The sequence below is a fragment of the Chelonoidis abingdonii genome, chromosome 7 (genome assembly GCF_003597395.2).
Source record: "Chelonoidis abingdonii isolate Lonesome George chromosome 7, CheloAbing_2.0, whole genome shotgun sequence".
Classification (NCBI taxonomy): domain Eukaryota; kingdom Metazoa; phylum Chordata; order Testudines; family Testudinidae; genus Chelonoidis; species Chelonoidis abingdonii.
Window position 1 is genome coordinate 6,357,077 of NC_133775.1, and position 11,464 is coordinate 6,368,540.

Sequence of the window (11,464 nt, forward strand, 5' to 3'; positions counted from 1 at the left end):
TGGTAGATCTCATCTTATAGAGCTATTTAAATTCGGCTAACCACTGAGAGTGGAACTAGTGCCGGATAAAGAATGAGCATTATCTTGTACTTTCCTGCATGGCTGTCACATTTTCAAGGCGCACCCTGCTGATACCGATAAGCTTTCTATGACTGCAAGTTTTCTGGACATCTGGGTTACATCTACTTCTAAAATAGACTCCTGCTCCCCTCTCCCCCCATCCAGCAAAGTGCTGAAGCAAGCGCTTAACTTGAAGCTTGCAACTTACTGGACTCCTATTGACTTCAACAGAGCTATTCACAGGTTTAAAGTTAAGTAGGTCCTTCAATAGTTTCACTAGATCAGTGCCATAAATATAATTGATACACACACACACACACACACACACTACTATTTGGATATTGGTAGTGACTCCATAGTTAAGGTTGCATTGAGAGTTGCACTTAAAGTAGGATTCAAGGTCCCTCACGCTACATAACATGCACCCGTATCTGGAGCTCCGCGCCACTGCCTATCACCTTAGGCCAGAGCCCCAGCTTGGCTAAATTAGCATCTCTCCACTCAAGTCACATACTCAGAGTTTAAGGCCAGACGGGATCATGAAGATCAGCTAGGCCAGCAGTCTTCAGCCTTTTTTTCCTTTGCGGACTCCTGAAAAATTTCAAGTGGAAGTGCAGACCCATTTGGCAAATAAAAAGTGAAAGGCTGTGATCCATGAGAACATAAGAATGGTCTGACCCAGTAGGGCCAATGGTCCATCTAGCCCAGTATCCTGTCTTCCGACAGTGGCCAATGCCAGGTGCCCCAGAGGGCATGAACTGAACAGGGAATCATCAAGTGATCCATCTCCTGGCACCCATCCTGGCAATAGAATAGAGGCTTTTAAATCCCTGTTCCTCCAACCATTAAGGTGTTATTTGTACATCTATGTTCTACGGCTCTTTCCAGCTCATTTATACTCAGTGGGAAATGAGTCTCCCTTCTCCAATATCCAGCTCCAAGGACATATTTCATTGTACAAACTTATTCCACTGTATCACCTTCTTGTCATACAAACTGATTTCTTCAATCATTAGGCAAATGGAGGTGGATTTCCTTTTTGGATATTTATTGTCTTACTAAGACCCAATTAAACCAATGACACTATTAAGCATATGGAATGTGTTTTCTTACAGCATCTCTGTGAAAGATATACATGAACTGGTGCACCGGACCAAGCTGATTTCCTAGTGCGCAAGTCCTTTAGTTAATCTGCTATGACGGCAGCGCTGTACGTGCCTGGTCATTACGTTCCAGTCTACCCCAAATGCAGTCAGCACCTACAGGAGCTGTTTGCTATGGTTTTGCTTAGTGAGTTGCTATCGGCACTGCTGCCAAGCTGCACAGGCCTTGTAAATCCTTACAGGAATTTGGAAGAAAACAGATCTTCAGAAAGAGTAGAAGCAGAACATTCCCCTTCAAAGCAAAGTCAGTCTGTAGAGCCACAAACCTACAAAGAAGCCAGGTCACTTCTCGATCTCCCTCGAGAGGGGTCGGTTTAGTATCAGCACGAATCTTGGATGGGGAGGGTAAAGCAAAAGCTCAGAACCCAGGGACCTGGGGGAGAAATCTTGGCCCCACTGAGTTCAGGGGAGTTTTGCTCTCCCCAGCAACGAGACCAGGGATTGCAGCCTTGCAGTCTAATTGCCGCTCTGGTTCTTGTGGTTAAGGCACTGAAATGGGACTCTAGTTCCTGGCTCTGACACAGACTCCTTGCATGACCTTAGGCAAGTCACTTTGCCCCTTTGTGCCTCGGTTTCCCCAATTGCAGAATGGAGATGATGATCCTTTTCTACCTCACAGGGATGGTAGGAGTGCTTGCAGTGGAAGCTGCTATACAAGTACAAAGTATTATTATTCATAGCTCTCAGCTATGGTTTCACCCAAAGGCCTGGAAATCGATTCCATTGACTTCAACAGACTCTGAGGGGAGGAAACCTGCAGTTAGAAGTGTAGGACCAAATTCTCCCCTCTCCCATAGTAGCCTCTGATTTTGGGCACCAGACCTTATTTACAGAGAGCAAACACACACACAGTGGGGCTGATGATGTTCCAGCCATGCCCTTGTGCTCAGGACTGCTCCATATAAACAGTAGGAAGATGGCCAAGTCTCAGGCCATTCTAGGAGGGCTGAGGGAGGCTCAGTATATGCTGCAGCGGCTTCTTCTCAGACAGCCGTCTCACACCATTAGACACCCTGCCCCAGTCTCTCCCACTTCACTGAATGCATCCTGGAGCAACACAGTGGCCTAGAGGTGCACATTTTTGCTTTTAATTTTCACATTACAAAAACAAACTCCTTCCCAAAGCATCAAATCCGCAGGGGGAAGAACAAGCAGCAGCTGCAGTCTATTCCATTACAGCAGGTGCCTACAAACCCTACCAAGGATACAGCTGAAATAAATCTAAGCCTCTGGACATCTAAACCCCAGGCCTACAGGGAAGGGGACTTGGGGTCAGTCTCTTGCTTTCTATTCCCGATTTGCTGCTGCATTTGGGGAAGTCACTCTGCCTGCCTTTGTTTAATTCTTCTCTATCTTACCGGGGTGCTTTGTGAGGCACCACTGATCTGTGATCCCTGATAGGGGCACTCCCCTCTTGAGCACCTCCAAGTGGCAGGGTGCAGTACTGCCTTCCTTTTCTCACCCCTGGTGCCACCTGCAAGCTGCTGGCCGCCCTCAAGGCCTTCCGCGACTTGGCCCTCCAGCTGAATCACAAAGTCTGAATGACCTTCCAGGGTATTAAAGAGTCTAATAAACAAACAGTCTATTTGCCCTCACTGGGGTCTTCTGCTGCAGCTCTGGGCCCTTTAAATTTGGCCCTTTGTTCAGAGTCCCAAATAAGCCCCATCCCCTTCGTGGGGTTTATGCCAGTGGCTGGTGGCAGAACCTGGCTCGCTCACTGCTCTAGGTTCCAGCCCAGGGACCCTATGCACAGTAGCCATATCACGCCCTCTCCAATCCGTCACTGCTGCTTCCTTGGGCTTCTTCCAACCAGGCCCTTTATCTCCAGCCCTCGCTCAGGGCCAGTGTCCCCAGGTTACTCTCTCTGCAATCCCAGCTGTGCAGGTTCAGCCAGCCATGAACTCTGTGTATTGTCAGGCTGCTGTGCCCAGAGAGAGATTCCCTCCTTCTCTCCTCCAGTCCTAGTCAGGCACTGCTCCACTAACCACCAGGCAGCTCCTTTTATCTGAGTCAGCAGGGCCCTGATTGGCTGTTGCTAGCCCCTCTAGCCCTGGAAGGACCAGGTCTCTGTGGTTTTCCAAAGTGACTACTCCAGAGAGTCCTCTCTAGGCAAGCCTGGAGGACCCACCTTCGCTGCTCTTTTTTTCTCAGCTCGCGGCTTCTTGGGGAATCGTGTAGTAGGACCCCAGCAGGGAACTGAAAAGGGCTAACACACTCCATCACAGATCTGTAGACAGGCAGGTGAAAAGCACTATACAATATTATTATTTTCTTTATAAGAATTTTCTTAGATATTTCTCTGGGAGGCCCAGAACTCATCTCTGCTGAGCAACATCAGCCCTGCCAATTGCACAGAGGATCGCTGTGATACCACCCGGGGTTGAATCATGGAGCAAACAGGGAACTGATCGGAAACCCCAGCCTTTCGCTAATTTGTTCTAGTGACCAGGAGACCCATTGCAAAACAAAGTTGCTGAATCACGAATCGGTTCTTTCTCAGCTGTTGTTTAATCACTGGTGATATTTCCGGGCATGCCAGGACATGTGCTGGAGTAGATCAATAACCCTTCAACCTTTGGCCTAGTTACCGCCACCGGCAGCACAGAACCAATGCAATCCCTTGTGCGGATGGACAGAGCTGCTGTTTGTCCCAAATGAGCTTTCCCTTGCTTGAAATCGCAGCTGGTTCCTACCGGTGCTAATTACAATGTAGCCAGTCCGCATAGGGATTTGCCCGATCTAAGGTACTTATGTGGCTCCTGTTACCATAGTATCAGAGCATCTCATGACCTGTAATGCATTTACCCTCGCCACACGCCAGTGCAGTAAGGAAGTGCATTATCCCCATTTTATGGATGGAAAATTGAGGCACAGCGTGTCTAAGTGAGTTGCCCAAGAAGTCTGTGGCCAGCCAGGAGACTGGCCCCTGCACAGTCCTGCCCCTCCAGACAGAAGAAGTGTCATATTGCATCAGACCATGGTCCATCTAGCCCAGTAGCCTGTCGCTGACAGCAGCCTGTACCAGTGCTTCACGGGGAGTGTACATGTAAGCAGAGTCAGGATGAGCTCTACCCTGACATCTTGTTTCATTTCATGGAATCAGTCCACTAGAGGCACCAAAAAGCCACAGAGCCTGTTAAATCAACCCTGAGGACCTACACTTCAGGAGGGCATCATCCTCCCTCCTGCAGAGACCGGGGACACTCACACCCTGGGTTTTGGGCCCATTGCTAACTGGATTGCAGGGAATTTCGTGAATTAGAACTAGCATTGCTATAGCATCTAGAGGCCACACTTCATCAGGCACTCTACAGACATATAGTAAGAGAGAGTGTCCCTGCCCCTAGAGAGCTTACAATCTATATAGCCAACAGACAGGAGGGAAAACTGAGGCACAGGGCAGGGACATGACTTGTCTGAGGTCACTGAGCAAGCCCATGGTAAAGGCAGGAATAGAACCCAGGTCTCCTGACTCCCAACCCAGTGCCTGAGCCAATCAGCCTGTCCTGCAGTCTCCCAGGTATTCATAGCACCAGCTCTGCCCAGTTTCCCAGTCCTCAGCGAGCAGCATCCTCACCCCAGCATCAGGATGGACGGAAGCAGATGTGGGATGCCAACAGGTGTCCGTCCTGGCCGGAGACCCAGCTGCCTTTCCTGCTGCGCTGCCCCCATTGTGAGCGGGGCCCTTCCTGTCCCAGGTGGGCCTGTCCCGGCAGCCGCAGCTCACAATCGCCTGGGGAGGCAGGAAGTTGGAGAGCGCCGGCTCCCTCTCCCTCCCCACAGTGCTCCATTCACCAGCCAGGGTCCCAGATTCCTTTGCCAGCGAGCTGCAGCAGAAAGGCCTCAGTACTGTAGATGAAGGAAGGAAGGGGGAGCCCGGTTCCTGTATCTGCTGGGTCAGGCACGAATATAAGCTCCAGCACTGACTCGGCTGCCAATTTCACCACCAGCTGCACTGTGTTCATTCCTCTAGGCACATGGCCTTGTCTACACTGAGAGGAAGCACCAGTTTAGCTTAAACTGGTTTAATTTAAATCAGGGAAAATCCAGATCGGTTTAAAACTGGTTTAATTGGTCTAGTTTGTGCCTGTAAATTTACCACCTAAGCCAATGCTCAAGCCACGGCTAAGCCAGAATAGGTGTCCACATGCAGAGCTGTAACTTACCACTTGTCTCCACTAGCAAGTTAAAGAGAGAGTTATACTGGGAGAAAAGTGTTTTACACTGGTATAGCCCTGCCTATTCAGAAAGGGGAATAAGCCACGCTAGCAGAAGCACCTTCATAGCAGTATAACAGTGTCCACACTAGGGCTTGTACTGGTGTAACTTTCTCAGTTAAAATAATCATGCCCCCATCCGATATAGTTATATGCGTACAACGCTGAAGAAACATAGGGCTTCTCCTAATAATTTCCCAAGAACAGGTTCCTCTGTGCCTCAAAACACCATCCGTTACTGGTGCAAGGGTTAGCCTTTTTCAGATGCAGTCTGACAAAGCTCTGGGCCAGTCCCGTCAGCTCCATTGCACAGATGGGGAAACTGAGGCACAGGTGGAGTTGCGTGAGTTGTCCAAAGTCACACAGCAGCTCAGCGGTGGCACTGGCAGTCAGGAGACCTGGATGGGTGTTCCTGGCTGTGTTTCTGTGTGACCCAGGGAAGTCGCTGAATCTCTTGATGCCTGTTTCCTCTCCCATTCTTTGTCTGTCTTGTTTATTTAGACTGTAAACTCTGAGGCACAGGCTCTCTCTTACTATGTATGTACAGCACCCAACACAATGGGGTCCTGACTGATTTACCTCGGAATAGAACCTAGCTCTCTCCTGACTCCCACTACTCACTAGACCACACTGCCACAGCCAAATACAAAATGAATATTCATCCAGGGTCACAGGTTTCAGAGGGGCAGCCGTGTTAGTCTGTATGAGCAAAAACAACGAGGAGTCCTTGTGGCACCTTGGAGACTAACAGGGTCAGATGCGGAGGGAAGCCACAAACGAAAATGGCACTCAAAGCCCAACAGGCTAAGTTTCAGTTCCTCTAGTCATCAGTCAAGCTTCAGAGACCTCCCAATAGGCACAGCAACCTTTAAACATGAGAAGTCCAGCCAGTGTATGGTGTAAGATGCAGGGCACAGGGCTCTCGTGCGTCATCTCCACTTTATTACACAGGTACACACAAAAGAGGAAAGGAAAGTCGCACAAATGGGGAAAATGATAAACAAGAGCTAGACTGGGTAGCGGGGAGCTTCTGAGTTCTAATCTAAGTGCCCAGATACCAAGGTGATGGGCACAGTCTGAGAACAGAACAGAATCCCAGCTCTGATTCTGATTTTCTCAGGCAGCTGGGCAAGTCACAACCTCCTTGCCTCAGTTTCCCCATTTTTAGAATGAGGGTATATATGGTGCACCCCTCTGTTTGCTCAGTTCTGCTCTGTTTAGCTTAAAAGCTCCTCAAGGTAAGGCCCAGGCTTTCCTGGCCATTGAAAAGCATTTAGGCCCAGATCCTCAAATATACTGTAGCTCTAGAAATGAGGACACTGAGGCAGGGAGGTTGTGACTTGCCCAGGTGCCTGGAAGCTAGCCACGTAAATCTCGTTTAGGATTTGGGCCTTCATACATTGTGGCTGCTACCAGAAAGAATGAATAAGTAAGTATTATTAAAAAACCATGAGAAAGCAAACTCAGCAGCCCTGGGTGACCAAAATGAACAGATCAGCCAGGAAAATGTATCCATCTGCTCATTGGCTGAGAACACAGCTTGGTACTTGATCTACAATTAAATGCAGTGCTGGGAGGCTGTTTGAAACCTTTAATGAATTAAATCCCCTCTCGCATGCCAGTGGTCAAAGACTCACACAAGCATCTGGCTCCGATAACCTCAAACAGCCACTGAGCAACACGATCCAAATTTTAAAGAAGCGGAACAGCTGCTCTCACGCTGGGACGGAGCGAGGCATTTAACATCCTAACACCAGCCTAACAATGGCTCTGACATGCCGCCAGCTCCAAAGGAGGTGCTCAGCCAGGGACGGGTCACAGATCACAGGCTCTCAAATCCATGCATGAATTTCCAGTGGGGGGTAAAAATCCATCTTTAGGAAATGTAGGGCCCCAGTTCGAAGCAAGGGGCCCCATGCCTGCTTGCATTTTTGAACCCAGGGGTGGGAAGGCAAGCAATCAACTTTTGGGGGCCTTTCTGTAAAATGTGAGTGTCCCTCCACACATCCAGGCCTGAATCAGCCTGTCTGTTGGAGGCTGCCTGAATCTGCACAGAGCCTGAGTTTACAACAAACTGGTCTGCATGCCCCTGCAACGCTGCTCTCTAGTGGACAGACTTGGTCGTACCCCTTTGCCCTGCTCATGAGTGTACCAGATCTCTCTACCAGCCTAGTTAAGAGTCACCCTTTTAGTTCACCGACTCTTGGGTTTTGGGAGTTGACAGTCACAAATTTCCTCTCTCGTGCCACATGCATGTGGCTTGTGGGTGACTTTGGGGCCTGAGTATCTGCAGAAAAACCCAAACATGGCAATGCCTCTCAGACCCTGAGTCAACCGACTTGGGTTTGCAGGGCTCGTCTGACGGGGCTAAAAATAGCAGTGCAGATGTTCCCACTCGAGTTTCAGGGCCCAGGCTCCAGCGATAAGTGCCGATAGCCTGGGTGCTCCACAGCTCAAGCACCCATGGAAAAAAAAATAGGGGGTCCTCAGCACCCACCATCCACAGCTGTTTGGTGAGGCCCCGGGACTAGCCACCCAGCAGCGAGTGGTTGATGGGAGGTGCTTGGATGATGCGGGGTGGGGAGGAGCGAGCAGTGGGTGGGCAGGGAAGGCTTTGAGGGGAAGGGGGTGGAGCGAGGGCAGGGCCCTGGGGCAGAGCAGGGGTGGAGCACCCAGAGGGAAAAAGAAAGGTCAGTGCCTGTGACTCCAGCCCAAGCAAGAACATCTACACTGCCATTCTGAGCCCCGCAGCATGAGACCCGCGAGCCTGAGTCAGTCGACCTGGGCTCTGAGACTCGCTGAGGTGGGGTTTGTTCTTTCTGCCATGCGGGCACACCCGAATAGACTCCAGCCAGGCAGGCTCTACGTGATAAAAGAAAGGCCTGCAGGACTCCTCCTAGCCGGCTCAGTGGCTGACTTCAGCCCCCCTCAAGTTTGACTGCACCAGTCTTCCTTTCAATGTCATGCTTTAGGGAATTCCTCTCTGCTCTCAACAGTAAAAGAGGAAAGTCCCCTGCTGATATATGACTTCGACAGCAGACGAGCATTGGAGAAGTCAGCAAGGAACCTGCTAGCTGAAGCTTTAAAGGGATAATGGCGAGATATTTTGATTGGATATTAATGTCCCATCAGGCACCTGCAACTGCATTAACTATTCTTAGTTGGGCTCTGATCCTGCATTCACGTACACACGTGCCTCTGCAGTCAACAGGACGAGGGGGCTCACAGTTAAGCATGTGCAGAAGCATCTGCAGATTTGGAGCCTTGTTACTGTTGTAGTGACCCCCTGACACAAAGAGCCGTATGTCTGGAAATGGATCGGATGTCCTCTAGGGCTCAGCAGCGTTATGCCCAAGTCAGCCATCTGCACCCTGTCCCTGTACAGCCTTTGAGTTTAACTCATCTAGGGGGACGTGACATGATTATATTTTAAAAATGGTCACTTGGCCACAATGTTCCCCTGACAGGGCTGGTTTCTCTTGGCTTCCTGCTGAAGGCAGACCCCCGGCTGCACTGCCTTGGCGGAACGGGGTTATTGGCCACAGATCCCAAGTGCCGTCACAAAGGATGGAAAATTCCAGGAGACGTTCCAAGGAAATTGCTGGAAGGAGGAGTTTGCTGGCCGGGGCGTGAAGGGCTGGGGGAGAGGCCAAAGCGAGCGAGCCTGGGAGAGGAAGATCTGAAGAGGAGCCCTAGCTGAGAGATGTTGCTCTGAGCTCCTTGGAGATCATCCTTTACCTGCTAGACGCCATAGGAATCTGTCTGTGGGTCCCAGGAAGGGAACTTCCCGCACAGTCTCAGCACCAACCACCAGAGCAACTAGGCACCAAAACCCAAGTAGGGAATCACCCTTCTGGCTGCTGCAGTCAGGACACAGCCTGGGAAGCTGCAGCCAGGAGAGTGGAGCCCAGGTTACTCCTGTGGCTATTTCCCATCAGATCGCTCAGGATTTGGAAACCCCCTTTTCTCCCCTAGTGCGAAACACTACAACCGTGCCAAGCAGATTTCTGCTTCCAGACCCCTGCCCCCTGCCTGGTTTCATTCACTGCCTCTTCACCCTGCCCATTGCCAGACAGTCCCCATCTGCTGCCTCCACACCCACTGCCTGGTATCACCCAGCCTGTCTGCTGCTCCCGCCATTGTCACATCTGCCTGCCCCAAGCCGGCCCATCACTCTGCCCAGTGCTAGCCCACTGAGTGCCTGGCATCATGCTGCTCGGCTACTGCTCTCCAACACCCTCTTAAAATTCGCCTCTGATCACACCTCTTTGTAGTGTTTGTTCCCCAAGGGACCCGGAGACAGCTTCAGTCTATCTCGTCCCCGTCACCTCCTCACACCATGTCTTTCTCCTCCCCCCGTCCCTCTGTGAGGTACGCTGGTGCTGTTATCCTGGAACGGAGGCACAGAGAGGCTAGGTGACTGGCCCAAGGTCACACGGGGAGTCCGTGGCAGAGGGGGGGAATTGAACCCAGGTCAGAGACTAACACCTTCACCAGCGGGCCAACCTTCCTCTCACTAGACCTATCCTCTTACTTGGAAAACAGAAGAGAGGTGTAGCTCTCTGGCCAGTGTGTGTTACACGTTCCACTCTGTGCCTGATCCACAGAGGACACGGATCTACCACAGCTGCCAGCTAGGGGATTTGGGGTCTGTGTAATTCAGTAAAGGCTCATGCTCCTAGCTTTGGAGGGACCAGGTCCAGTCCTTAGTAACAGTTGCTACAGAGGCACAACCCCAAAAAGCCTGGGCTCAGTGGCTCCTGATGCCTATTCGGAGCATGTGAGCTGCGCAGCCCCCATGCGCGGGTCAGATATGATACCAAAAACACGACACACCAACCCTCTACAACTCATCTTCTGAGCAAACCCAAGCTCCTCCCGAACTCCATGCTCTCACTCCAACACATATGGACCAGCTTCCAGGACATGACATTGCCTCACTCAAGCCACGAGCTATGGGACATGTAACTGCAAAACACTACAACTACACAAAGTAAATTTCTGCTCCCAGACCCTTGTCAGTTTCCTCAGCGTAGCCTTTCAGTGGCAGCTGGCCCCTGCCCAAACTCTGCTAAGCACAGAATACTGCTTCCAAACTGGCTGTTTTGGCTCCTCATCTGCTCCAGGAAGTGACATTTACTCCGCTTATCGGCTCCGAAAGCCACATTCATTCCCCCTCTGCTATGGCTGGCCCCTCACGCTCGCCCTGGATGTCACAAAATATGGGGTCACTAAATATTTACAAGCACACCAGCTGAGCGGACCCTAGTTTGCAGCATCCAGCTCCTGAAATGCCCCCTCCCCCTAAAATGTACCATCTGAAACTTCACTGCGGGGGTCTGAAGTTGGGGGAATCAATCCCCTTGGCTGTGTTTGCACATGTTCCCGGTGGGAATGTGACACACAACAGACTAGCAGGGAAAGCGTGAGGTTGGAGCTGGAAGGGGCTTTGCTGGGAGACAGTTATTCTCAGAGCAAACCAGAAATTTCATAAAGAAAGTTTAAAGAAACCCAAAACCAAACACTCACCTAACTCCAGAACTGATCTGAATTAGAGACCAAATCCCTTCCAAGTGTATGGAAAGGTCAGCTAGCTAGATCCTCCGGATTCCTTCTGGGCTCCCTCGGTTTAGCTGTGAGATCCCAGGATCAGGGAAAAGCCTCACACACGCACCAACCCTTGCTGGAGTTTTCATTAAAGAAACTCTGCCTGATCTTTCCCGCCCCCCCCCCAAGTGATGTCATATCCTGAGTGAGTCCAGAGTACAGCTGCCTTAGCAATAACTGACTCAAAAAAAAAGAAAGAAAGAACTCATAGCTCCTCCTGCCCCCTATGCCTTAAGCGCTCTGTCTCCTGCTTCCACTCTGTGGTGTGCAGCGTAGTTGTAGCCGTGTTGGTCCCAGGATATCAGACAGACAAGGTGGGTGAGGTAGTAACCTTTATTGGACCAACTTCTGTAGGGGACAGAGAGAAGCTTTGGAGTTTACACAGAGCTCTCCTTCAGGTGTGGGAAATCACTCACT

The 11,464-nt window shown here is 50.7% G+C and overlaps 1 protein-coding gene across 5 annotated transcripts in view; it reads right to left on the bottom strand.

Annotated features, from left to right (window-relative positions):
• Nucleotides 1–11,162, bottom strand: part of MOB3C (MOB kinase activator 3C) — a 58,408-nt gene extending 47,246 nt beyond the window's left edge. For 4 of the 5 annotated variants that reach the window (XM_032805026.2, XM_032805025.2, XM_032805020.2 and 1 more), the window contains exon 1: nt 10,970–11,162. The gene's annotated coding sequence lies outside the window, so the exon portion shown is untranslated. Of the gene's footprint in view, nt 1–4,800; nt 5,006–10,969 lie in introns of those variants that run through there. The other variant, XM_032805022.2, reaches the window with a different exon arrangement.
• Between the last annotated feature and the right edge of the window lie 302 nt (nt 11,163–11,464).